This window comes from Martes martes (assembly GCF_963455335.1).
Source record: "Martes martes genome assembly, chromosome: 11".
NCBI classification, from domain to species: Eukaryota; Metazoa; Chordata; class Mammalia; order Carnivora; family Mustelidae; genus Martes; species Martes martes.
In genome coordinates, this window is record NC_137899.1 from 79,412,796 (window position 1) to 79,426,785 (window position 13,990).

Sequence of the window (13,990 nt, forward strand, 5' to 3'; positions counted from 1 at the left end):
CCCAGGTGATTCCAATGCAGAACAAAGTTTGGGAACCACGAAGTAAATTGATAAAGGGAGACAATTTAGCTTCTGTACAGTCCATTTCTTGCACTGCTGGGGCCTATGACAGTGTGGTCAAGGGCAAAGCACCTGCTTCTGGATCCAGAAGCCCCGCTTCTAGATCTTGCTCTATCTTTTCTGGCTCTATGTATGGCCTCAGACTGGCCAATTAATGTGGTTTAGCTTGTCTTCTCCTTCATATGATGAAGACAGCATGCCCACCCCATAGGTTTGTTCTGAGGAGGAAATGAGTTTGGTAAGCACAGAGTCTGGAATCCAGAACTTGATACATTGTAGCCATCATTACATTCTGTTAGAATTCTGAATCTAGGTTTCTCATTTAGGAGAAATAAGTAGTCACCTGAGAAAGTTACCAAAGACATCTCCTTATTTATTACCTAAAGATTTCATAATGAATACATATTTCTTGTTTTATTACAAAATTAATTTCCGAAAAAGGAAAAAAGATCATGGCCGAGACTCTCCTTCTCTCCCTCACTCTCCCTTTATTGCTCCTTCTCTTCTTTTGTTCTATAAAATGGGAGTGATTTTGTGAGAATGCGATGCAACAGCAATCACAAACTGGCATTGAATTTAATTATCTTTATAGCGTCTTGTACAAACCTAAGTCAGTAGAGGTAATGAACAGAAAATTTAAGGAATTTTATTAATCCCCTAAGTAACAGCAGAAACACTTTTTTTTTTTTTTTTAATGCTTAATGCTTTGCTGGGCTTTTTGATTAGAGATGCAACTCAAGTCGCATGAAGGAGAACACAGTGAGAACTAATAGGTACTTCTGATGGCTGATTAAATACAGATTATGAAGGTCAACAATTTTATTGACTATCCCCCATGTAGGTCTACGTCCAAAATCATAACGTATAGTACAATAATCTCACATTAATGTGAAATAGTAAAATTCTATTTTCATCTGATATTTTCTTTTGCTTTTTAAAAAATTATCAAACCAATGTAAGCGTGACACTGCATATGCTTAGCCCACCTTGAGCAAAACAAGTTTTTTGGAGTGTGACGTGGGGGTAGAGGGGCAGGTGCACTGATTTGGAAGAGGAGTGGAAGGCATTTTAGGTAAGTCTTCTACCGAAGCCTACGCTGCACCCCAAATTTGCCTTACTTGGCTGCCCTGTAAACTCAGTGCTGTAATCCTGGCCCCATCCGCCTCCGAGGCTCCTACCAGCACTGAATTTGTTGCCTCTGGCTGACAGCAGCCTCCGTAGCTTGTTTACCTCTGTACGCTATGCAAATGTTATCATTTTCCCTGTATGTCAACATGAGATAAAGGTGTGAAGCATTGCTTAGATAGCACTATTTTTTTCAGAGTTTTGTATTATTATCATTAGAGTTTCCTTGGGTATAAACTTGGATTATTCTAATAGAAAACAAAAAATGAAGACTCCCCAACCATTTCTAAAAGCCATCCAATTTTAAAGCATCCTTTTTAATTATGGAGGAAAACAAAATTAAGAGTTTGTTGTCCAAATTATATGATAGAGAGATGACTCCGCAGTACATTATAGTATCAAAAAACCTGGGCTTTCTCAGCTTGGAAGGGCTATTATTATGGATGATTCATTTAGGTCAGAAAAATCCCATCTCAGGATATCCTTGAAAATATAATTAATATAACTCTACTCATGGATTTAGGAGCATTTGGTGTGCTTTTAGCACAAATAATGTCTTCTACACCAAAAAAGAAATTATATCCTTCTTTCTCTTTTCTAGGTTTATATGTTGCTAGGTTTCACTTGAACTTTCCTTCAACCTTGAAAATAAATTGGGAAGAAGAAATATGTTTAGGGTGGAGACTGAAATAAGTAATGTAGGATTCCAAGTCAGGGTTAAAGTGAAATAATTCATTGGTTTGGGGACAGGATGTGGTATAAATAGGAAGACTATGGGAAGATTGTCTAGAAGCCAGAATTGGGGTTGAATACTAAAATTTTAGAACTTGAAACAACCTTGGACATTTTAAATGAGAAAACTAAGGGCCATAAAAAAATTGTAGATTATAGCTCAAGAGTAGAGTGAAATTGTGTGTTTTAGCAACAGTACCTTCACCAGACAAGTTCCCCCGCCCTTAGATATGGGTAAGTGTCTCCACTATTAATCCTGCTAAAATCCTGGGATTTTAAAGAGACATCTGGAAACGCCAATGTTCCAGTTTGGCACCAAAAGTCTGATTACTTCCAAATATTTCCTCTTGATTCAAGTAACTGCTGCCCCACCCACCTCATCGTCCTCTTCTTTCTCGCCTGCCCTCCTCTTTCAAAAATGTTTCTCCCCTTGTATTTCTAAGCCTACAGATGGCTTTTCTTGAAAAGGCTGAAATGTCTTTTGATGCAAGATTTGGATCTTTATCATTGTGTTTTAGGACATAACGTAGTCCTTTGAACCTCTTGGTTTGTTAGTAAATATTTGTTAAATAAACAACCAAAAAATGTCTAACAGAGAAGACCTGAAATCAATCCAAAAGTAAAAAAAAAAACAAAATAAAAACCAACCAAACAAGGGAACCAGCAGCAAATTGACTTATATATCACTCCCTCTGAGCTAGGGGAAAATTGTAGTTGCAAACATCCACAGCCTGGATCTCTTCCAGATCCTAGCAAGATTTGATCTCCAACCTCCCCGAAGTATTAGCTGTTCCTCTGATACGCAAATCCACAGTGGGTTTCTAGAGCCACTTGAGTAAGAGCATCCTAGCGTTTGCCACTTTGTTCATGACAACAGCTGGCACACATTACATCTTGCTTTAATTCTCTTTCTTTCTCCTCCTGCTTGTTCCTTCTTCTTAGGCCCTGTGGCTTGTTCTCACCATAAAGTCATTTAAAGATGATGGACTGACCAAGTACATTTATCTCCCTTCAGAGCACATTGAAATGATGCCAAAGGGGGGAAAATACTCAAAGGACAAAAAGACGGGAGTCAGGACATCTGTGGCTGGGAAATTTCGGTAAATGTGTAACAACGGGAAAGCATAGTCTCTTGGTAACTGAGTTAAGGGACAGACGGCCATTTAGGAGACTCTCAGAAGCCAAAGAACTGCAAAGAGGAGAAGGACCCCTGGAGGTGGGAGTGTGTTGCTGTAAAGTGGGGGAGGGACCGAGGGTCTGTATACTGAAAAGCGGACCACCTCTTCCTTCTGCTCCTTCCCTAGCTCTGCAGCCGCTGTGTTGCTCACCATCTCTAGCTGCTTGCCCCCTGGCAGGAGCTCAGATGCATCTGAAATGGAGAAATTGGAAGTATGTACCTAGAAAACTACTGCTCTCTGCTCCACGCAGTGGCCACCCACCCCCGGTCACTACGATGAGGCGTAATTACCATCTCACACCTCCAAACATCACAAGAGAGATTCTCTGCTCCCACTAGTTTAAAAAAAAAAAAAAAATCTTGGAATTGAGTCTCATTGGATTGACTTGGGTTATTTGTTATTTCTGAACCAACCAATATCTCCAGGGAGGATTGATGCGCTGATTAACTGGACGCGGGCTACATGGAGTAGGTCATGGCTGATTCCATTGGAAAAACAATAGGCTATGTTATAAGAAGTGGATTCTGGAGCAGCAACAACCTTAACCTCTGTATTGCTCCCAGGATTAAGCACACAGGCTGGCTATAGGTAGCTTGATGTGAGCCAGAACCCATCTCTGGGCCAACCAGCTGGGACCATATTTGTACAGGATACAAAACATGGGAACATATGTATAATGAATTATATCCGACTGTTTTCCTCAGAAGGAGTCAATGGCCAGAAAACATTTTTCTGAGGCCTTTTCCAAAAACATGGAACTTTTTCTGCTTTCAAATATTTTCAGAGAAGACTTCTTAAAATTTCCTTAATGGTCTGTGCCAGCACAGCCACTATTGTCAGAAAATTCCCTTTACGCTCTTAATTGGATCTCATCTTTCTCTTCTGTGCACACTCTCTCTTAATGTAGCTGGACATAATTCTTGGTGCTATACATGTTTATGCTTGAAGGTAATTCTAAAATGTTCTCCCCACATGAACGACTTTTGTCTTTAACCACCATATTTTGTTTTCCAAACCTTTCATCATCATTGTGGGTCTCCTCTGAACTGCCTCCAGATTTTCTGCATTTGTGTCGAGTTGTGGAGTCCAACACCGAATATAATAATCTGGGGAGATTACCACAACAAAGTAAGGGCAATTGCACAGGGAAATTGACAGAATATTTTATTTTTACCTAGCACTTCATAGTTTTAAAAAGGCCTTCCCAGGCATTATTATGTCATTTTAGGTATAAGTGTTGCTTTATCCTCCTTCTAAACTCTGATGGTTGATGTGGGTCTCTGTTGAGTCAGGTCCAGACTGAGAAAGCTCAGAGCTCCAGCTCCAGATCAGTTCCAAGGCGGTTCTAAGGCTGCATCAGAAGTTCATATTTCCTTGTGCTTTCCTTGGACCAGAAGCAATCTTGAGGATGGGATAAATCACGATGGCTTCTCATGGTCTGGACCAGCGTGGTCCAATAGAACTTTCAGTGATCATGAAGTCGTCTCTATCTCTGCTGTCCAATGTGGTAGCTACTAGTCACATGTGGAAAGGTGGCTAGTGACACTGAGGAACAGAATTGTTCCTTTCTCTGCCTTTATTTAAACTCAAATTTAAATAGTTATACGTGCCTAGGGGCACCAACTCTGGACCATCCCTGAGTGTGAGTCCAAGTTGAACCGGTTTCTGAGACAGAGGTGCAAGGCACTTTGGTAGATCTTTGTATTTTAGAAAGAATTTGATGGGTGAGAAGCATCTTACTGGAATCCCAGTGTTTTCCCGTCATATTCATTTTTATGCATCTCAGTGTTATTTGATTAAATACATTTTTCCTCAGAATGCTAGCACTGTGTGACTAATGTATGGTTTTTTTCAGAAATAGGTTAATAGATACTTAGCACTGTGCTCGAGTACATTTACATGGGCACAGCAACAAAACCATGGGGTACCTAGATGGTGAATAAGCATGTTTTTGCAAAGATAAGTCTTCAACGAGGCTGAGTTCTAACTACCCATCTGAGACCCAGACCAATACTGCTGACCCATGACAGTGTAGCATTTCATTTATGCATGACACATCTATTGGCATGAACACGTTATATTAAAGGATATACACAATATGAAACTTGACCAGTTCAATTCAACGTCTGCTCCATCTTTGGGCTACAGTTTTTGCTGAGTTTAGTATTTAAAGCATCTCAAAAGCCAGAAGCAGTTAATAGATCAGCGAGGAAGTCAGTGAGGAGTTGCTCGTCTATTCTTGCGGAGATAAACTCCCCAAATTGCAAATGTGTGGAGAGCTTTGGCTGTATGTTCCCTCTCTCTCATGGGCCTTTAATAATCACAAATAAATATAGCTTTATTTCGTTTTAAAAGTCAAGTAGCTTCATTTATAAACATATATTTGTTGACTGTATCATTGCTTTCTTCTTCTGATATTTTCTTTCTTAGAGTTTGTTTTTTTCCTTGAGGTAACCCTAAATTTCCAACATTCCTAACTCTCTTCAATTTTAGCTGATAGCCTTGCTTCTGATTTTGCTGAAAATATATAAGCTATTAGAAAAGCATTTTTCTTCCAACATCCCATTGACACTAAACTATTTGCATTTCTACCCAGTACACTCTGCTTTCCCTCCCCCTTCATGTGCCTTTATGATGGATAAGCTGCCCATGTCGTGACCCCAGGCCAGGCCTTCAGACATATCCCAGCCCATCTCTGCTTGGCTGCCAAGGGATGTTGCTTTTGAAATTATTATCTCTTTCCCATGACCCTTTCCTTCTCCATTAGATTCTTCCCATCCTCATTTTATGTTTGCTTTGATATGACTTGTACTCAAACGGCAACAGCTCTTATTCAAACCTTCTTAATTCTAACATTTCCAGCTATTGACATAGAGCTCTGCTCCATTCTACAGCAAATTCCACAAAAGAGTTCTCCATACTCAATGACTCTGCTTTTAACCTCTATTCTCAGATACATGAGAATGAAATTTGGCCTTGCAAAAATGTGTGGTTTTTATTTTTTGCATTTTTTCCCAAAAACAGTTCACAATGAAAAGGAATGATTTAATGACTCTCTCCTTGATCGACTTACAACAGAAAGTAATGTTTTCTAATCAGCAATGTGTATTAAAGATAAAGGTATCATAATAGGAAGAAATGAAGACATGAGCATTCTATACAGACGGTGTGGCAAAGTTTGGCCATCTAACACATTCAGTAAATTATGTCTGTCTGTCTCTTTGTCTATGTAGGCAACAGATAGACCCTTCTGTGCCCTTACTGCTGGTAGAACAAAAGATGGTCTTTGTGCCCCATGCTCGGCTGCTCCTACTACTTTGTGTTCCTTCTTGCTTCAGAGTCTTTACTGAGGAATTTGAGATGGATCACAGCTATTTTTTTCCATAATAATTGAAATTTAATGAGTTTTCCATGCCTTCCACTGTCTATTTCTTTCTTTCTTTCTTTTTTAAAGATTTTATTTATTTATTTGACAGCTAGAGATCACAAGTAGGCAGAGAGGCAGGCAGAGAGAGAGGAGGAAGCAGGCTCCCCGCTGGGCAGAGACCCCGATGTGGGGCTCGATCCCAGAACCCTGGGATCATGACCTGAGCCAAAGGCAGAGGCTTTAACCCATTGAGCCACCCAGGCGCACCCCCACCCCCCGCACTGTCTATTTCTGTGTCCATCCTTCCCCCTCAACCACTAGTAATGAAAGTAATTTTTTATGTATTTTTCCATGACTTTCTCAGCGCTCATCTAATCATAGACAAATATGTACCATAAGTGTGTACATATTGGGATCATTTTAGTTTCAAACACTTGCATCATTTCGTATCTACCTCTCTCCATTGTGCTATTCTCACTTAGGGGGAAATACAACAGCAACTGACATTCTTCTACATATTCATTTAATATGTTTAATGATTGAATGATTGAATAATATTCTATGGTATGTGTATAACAGTGTTTTAGATCATTACCCTGATGATATATATTCATTTTGTTTCCCAGTTTGTAAAATCACAAGGAGTGCTACAATGAATATCCTGCTATGATAGTGAATTTCTCACTGTCTGTGTTTAATTTCAGTTTTTGTTTCATATATTTGGAAGTTGTGCTTTAGGAATGTAATGTGTAATACTATCATAAATTTTGGGGTGGGTTTTCCCTTGGATTTTTATGTAATTCTTTGCTGGCATCTATTACAGTGTTCAAAAGTCTTCTGTCAGGCTAATTCATGTTCCTTTGTAAATGCTCTTTCTCTCTAATAGCTTTTAAGATTTTCTTTGTATCCTTGATGGATGTGCAGTTACATTAGAAAATGTCTAGGCATAGAGTCAGTGTTATTTGTATTTCTTTGATACTCAGAAAGTACTTTTAATCTGACTCATGTTTTCCTCACTGTAGGAAAATTCTTAGCCATTTCTTCACATATCACTCCTCAGCTACTTCCTCCTCTTCTTCCATAATGCTTATCAGACAAATTCTGGAGCTTCTTAAATTCTAATCCATCTATCTCATGTTTTTTTAATTTCTTTATCTCTGTATCCGATGCTATGTTTCTGTCCTCAATGCAATCTTCTAATTCATTAGTATCTCCAGTCTAGAGTTTTCCCCAGTTCTCAAGATTCTATTTCTCTAATTCTATTGTTTTCTTTTTTTAAAGGTTTTATTTAAATTCCAGTTAGTTAGGGCACCTGGGTGGCTGAGTGGGTTAAACCCCTACCTTCAGCTCAGGTCATGGTCTCAGGGTCTTGGGATTGAGCCCTGCATCGGGCTCTCTGCTCAGCAGGGAGCCTGCTTCCCCCTCTCTCTCTCTCCCTGCCTCTCTGCCTACTTGTGATCTTTGTCTGTCAAATAAATAAATAAAATCTTTAAAAAAAAAAAGAGAGAGTCTGTTTCTTAGTTTGCCTCTCCCTCTCTTTTTTTTCCCCCTTTGATCATTTGTTTTGTTTCCTAAATTCCACATATGAGTGAAATCATATGGTATTTGTCTTTGTCTGACTGACTTATTTTGCTTAGCATAATACTCTCTAGGCCAATTCACATCATTGAAAATGGCAAGATTTTATTCTTTTTATAGTTGAGTCATATTCCAGGGTGTGTGTGTCTGTGTGTGTATGCACGTATATATGTAAATCTCACATCTTCCCTATCCAAGTTGACAAACACCGGGGCTGTTTCCGTAATTTGGCTATTGTAGATAATGTTGCTGTAAACATCAGCGTTCATGTATCCCTTTGAATTAGTATTTTTGTCTTCTCTGGATAATACTTAGTAGTGCAAATGCTGGATCATAGGGTAGTTCTATTTTTAACTTCTTGAGGAATCTCCATACTGTTTTTCAGAATGGCTGCACCAGTTTGCATTCCACCAACAGGGCAAGAGGGTTCTCCTTTCTCCACATCACCTGTTGTTTCTTGTGGTGTTGATTTTAGCCATTCTCACAGGTGTGAGGTGGTATCTCCTTGTAGTTTTGATTTGTATTTCCCTGATGATCAGTGAGAGTGAGCAACTTTTTATGTGTCTTTTGGTTCATTTCTAGGATTTTAACTTATTTTGTAGCTATTCAGTTCTCATTTTGTGTATGTCTATTTTTGTTATCAGAATTTTTTTTTTTTTTTAAGATCTTGTTTATTTATTTGACACAGAAAGAGAGAGAGAGAGAGAGCACAAGTAGGCAGAGCACCAGGCAGAGGGAGAGGAGGAAGCAGGCTCTCCACTGAGCAGGGAGCCTGATGCCGGACTCGATCCCAGGACCCTGGGATCATGACCTGAGTCACCCAACTGACTGAGCCACCCAGGCACCCTGTTATCAGAATTTCTTATACTACATGTATTTCCAGCATAAAAAAAGAGATACGTTACAATAGTATATGGTAAATAAAGGATAAAATTTCCCCTCCAACCATGATATATGGATGCAACACTGTATCAGAGAATACTTCTTCTTTACCTTGAGCCTGCTAGTGTAAATCCCCCTTTTGAATTCCTCAGAAATCTGGATCTTCTGAGTAATATGGCACTTCCTAGGCCAGGTTTTTCTACTAGAGTCCTTGTTCAGTTCACCTTACAAATCTAAAATTTTCATCAGTTAAAAACTGGAATTCATCACATCAATTCCTTAAGCCTTTCCCAATTCAATTCACAAAACTGCAATATTTCTTCAAATGTTTCATGCTCATATATTCTAAATATTTGCTCATGTCAAATTTACTCAAATTTAATTTAATTCTTCAATATTCAGTTGTCTTCTTATCCAATCCCTTAGTTTTCAACCATTAATACTTACTAATGGCAAATGGCTGTTCTACTCAATACACACAAAAATCTCTTGCTTTTTAAATCCAGATTAGAATTACATCCCAAGTAATAGGATTATGCTGCTTCCCATAAAGTGTAACAGCTTTTGGATTTAACCATGACAGGGTTCAGGTAATAAGGACACAATTAAATAACACGAATAGTATAGTAAAGTTGCTTTCTCGAAGTTGAGAGGCTGTAGCCTGAGAAACTTGTGTTAACCCAGGACTTCCTGTGTGTTTTCTCCCCACCCAGATGAAAAGACATTCAGGACATTGTTCTCTCTTTGGCTTTGGTGCCAAGAGTCTGCATTATTCTTTCTCATGAGAGTGATGGGAAACCTAATACAATTTGGGGAATTGAGTCGTTTTGCCTCAAAAACTGCCCAACTCACCAACGTCTTTGAAAGACATTACTTAGATTCTGAAGAGCAAATGAACTAGAATGGGATACTTCAGTGTTTGATCACTGCTCGGGTTACAGAACACCTGAAAAACTCAATTTCCTACTGTTTGTGATAGTTTTTGAAAGCAACTGTTTTCCGAAAACTTCCTACAATCATTCTGTGATTCAAAAGTTATATATATGAAGAAGGCAAAAACAGATGACAGAAGTTTATTTCTAACTTTTAGAGCTCACGAAGAGAGCCACTTTGAAAGCCTGAAACACAAATAAGCATTTAGTAAATGATACCCGTGAAATGGAAGATTCTTGTATCATTATCCTCTATAAAATACTCAATGAACCTCTTGCAGATTATTCAACTTTATCTTGGTTCATTGAGAGTTTACTCAAAACCATACCAGCAAAGCAGAAAAAAGCACTTAAGTCCTACAAGAGCTTAGTTAATTTAATCAGATGATTAGGTGCCTCAGAGGTCCGAATTTCTTAGAAATTTTGTATTGAGTAAGGGAGAGAAATCAAAACGTCTCCATGACATGACCACTCACTAATTTAGTCTCCCGTTCTTTACAATATATTCCTTAATTCACTGACTTCACTATCAATGGTCACAAACATGTGAATAAATACCAATAGCAAGTGTCTATTAATAACAACAAATTAACACATTTATGATTTATTCTAGAAAATTAGTTTATCCACACAATGATATTGTACTGTGAAGGAATAGATTTCCTCTTCCTTAGTGGAAAAATGTTTATTATTAAAAACCAGGCTTCCCAAAGTATGGCATATTGTGCAACTAATAGAAAGCACCGGGATTTTGGTGCAAAGTGAGTAATTAGTGAAGTATTTATTCACTTAGTTTCTATGTGGATAATTATTTAAGTGGTGACTAGATACAGAGAAGTTTGTGAAGGTAGAATGTGAATGACTGAGTTTTGAGAAACTCTGGTTTAGGTATTTTTAAATAAGACAAGGTGATTCCTATGGAGGAAGGAGAGACCAAAACTTTCAGTAAGATGAATAGGACAGGGAAAAATGTGTCTGGACAGAGGCAAAGACTTCTAGAGCTAGGCATGGGGACCTACAAATAGGTCAGTGGAAGGCCTAAAGGGTCAGTGCCGTGGATGGATACTTAAGAGGAGTTACTGAAAATCATCAAATTAAGTACCTTTACATTCCAGGGATCTATAGATGATGTCAGGACCAAGAGGAATGGCTTACGAAGGGTGGGGTCTGTAGATGGTATTCCTCCATCCCTGCACTATTGTACAGAATTTCTGCTATAGGGTGATAAGATAAAGCAGACCCAATTTTTAGTGGCTTTTAGTATGGCTTTTAAATCCTTTATACATGGGGTCTCCGTGGTTGGAGGGCGGTCACCACCTTGTTTTCTTATGCACCTGCAGAGTATTTAGCATGACGGTGCAACAGCAGGGTGAGACATCTCTAGGTCCTTGAAGGTTTGGCCTCATGTCTAGAAAAGTCCATTAAAAAAACAAATATCTCTTTTTGGAAGAGATCTATGTGGAGGTGCAATCTGATACCTCGTGTTCCCACTCAATCCAGGTAAACGAGAGGCCTGGTTTCCAGCAGCCCTGGGGGGATTACCAGGCAATAGCTGATCAGGAAGATGAGGTGAGAAGAACCAGAAAGATAGAGTAGTAGGCACGGTGAAAGAGGAATGTGGCCAATTCAAGGAAGATACAGAAGAAAATAACAAGAATGCTGATAAGCCTCTCACAGCTCCCTGGCTTTAGGTTTGAGGTACATCTTTGAACTCTTGATTTTGGAACCCAGAAGCAGAGGCTGCAGCATCCTTCCTTGTAGGCAAAGAATTTGGGACCCTGTGTTAGGTGGCCCTGCCCCAGACCATCCCTGCCTCTAGTTCTGTGTGGGCCTGGGTGGACCCCAGTAGAGAGAAAGCCTTTCTTTAAATTCAGAAATGCTCAATTTTGTTTTCCACTTTAGCCTGATAAACTTCTTAAAGATCATACCAAAGGTATGTGATGCAGAGAGCCCAAAGTGAGTTTAATACAGAAGACCCAGCAGACGAGATGACATGAGAGACCTCAGTGCAGCAGTGGGAAACTACTTCAAGGAGAAGAGGCCTGCCTTCCTAAAAAAGGACCCCCAGGGGCCACCAGGGTGCAGGTGCTGACCACACCATGGATCCGGGCTAGCGAGGCCGAGGGCCAACTTCTGAATAATACAAAATAGTGTTCTAGGTCAAAACTTTTGAAAACCAACCATGAGCTCTTTTCCTCTCTATTTGTTATTCTGTTTAAAGGGTAATGCTGGGGCGCCTGGGTGGCTCAGTGGGTTGAGCCTCTGCCTTCGGCTCAGGTCATGGTCTCAAGGTCCTGGGATCGAGCCCCACATCGGGCTCTCTGATCGGTGGGGAGCCTGCTTCCCCCTCTCTCTCCATCTGCCTCTCTGCCTCCTTGTGATCGCGCTCTCTCTCTGTCAAATAAATAAATAAAATCTTAAAAAAAAAAAAAAGGGTAATGCTGACAAATAGTTTTTGCTTCTTTTAGTTCCCTGGATTGTCTTACAAAGGCATCACTTGTGTTGTGGTGGGTGTGGGGAAGATGGTGTGGGGTGAGGGGCAGAAGAAGGAAGAGAATAACAGCGCGCAGCCCTTCCGTTTACAGCCAGAGTTCTCGGTGATTACCATCTGCGGTGGTTATCTGAGCATCCTAGATCTACTACTATCTTTGTTAACACTCACCTCTTGTCCAGATAACATTTATTTTCCTCGGCTGGCAGCCATCTGAAGTCTTTATTTACCTTCCCGGTCCTGGTTTTCAGTTTTCCCTGAAGCTCTGATAACTGAAAAGGTTGAAACGATCTTCAAATTACAACTTATATCAACGTCATGGGCCGCTTGAGAGTCAACACGCGCACGAATCTTTCATGGCACTTTCTTGAGGGATGGTAATCCTAAACTTAAGTGATGCTTTCCTTTCTTGTTTTATAGGCAGGGGATGCTTACTCACTTTATAGGCAGCCTACTCTTTCCCTTAATCCTATAATATTTACTGGAATTTTAGCTGCTTTGACTTCTAATTCCTTTAATCTGGCGTTAGTACTTCTAGATACCAAGGCCTGTATTCCACTCATTTGGGCCCGGAGCAACCACGGAAGCAAAACTGGTGAATCCTCCCTCCCGTGTAGTTAAGCAGGCCTATGTAGGAGGAAGGAAGCCACATAATTTTCCCTTTCCAGACAAAATGGAAACCATCAGTCAATCAGAGTAAGGTTGTACTAAAAAAAATACCAGTGTCTCTGGTCAGTCCAGGGAAAATATCTGCCAAGCCCCACATGCTTGGAAAGTGAAGACCTTATTTTTTTAATTCTCAGACATTTCATGTAGAAATATCCTTATGTCAACTGTCATTAAAAGCTGTTGAAACTATGGGACTTATATATGTCATGATCTTCAGTTTGAGAATAAGCAAAAGGCCCAGGGAGTAAACTAAGGATCCTCCTGAAACATTCCAGCACACTGGGCATCATGACTATGGAAGACACCCCTTTTAGAGGGAGTAAGTCTCCCATTTCGGGAGTTATTCAAGCATAGTCTGGAATGCTGAAGACATAAAGTAAGGCCCACATTGTGTTAGTTTCCTAGGGCAACAACAGAAATGTATTCTCTCACAGTTCTGAAGGCCAAAGTACATGGTCAAAGGTGTCAGCAGGGCCACACTCTTAGACTCCTTCCCTGCTTTTTCCTAGGTTCCAATGGTGGTTGCTAATCCTTGGCATTCCTTGGCCTGTGGCCACATGACTCCAGTCTCTGCCTCTGTCATCTCACTGTGGTCTCCCTGAGTGTCTGTATTTCTGCCTCATCTCTCTAAGGATACCACACATATTGGATGAGGGTCCACTCTCATTTGTTATGACCTCATCCTAACTTGATTGTGTCTGCAAAGACCCTATTTCCAAATAAAGTCACATTCCATAGGTACTGGGGGGTAAGGACCTCTCCATGTCTTTTGGGGGAACACAGTTCATCTTGTAGGAGTTATATTGCTACTAACATCCCTGTGGATACTAAGATTTCATAATCCCCTCTGTGGGGTACAGTGCATTCATATAGTTTACAAGAACGCTTGAGAGTGATATCCCTGATCATTGCCTTCAGAGGAAATGTATTAGAAGGTATTAAAGAATAAGGGCTATGTTCCTAGATCTCAGACTAC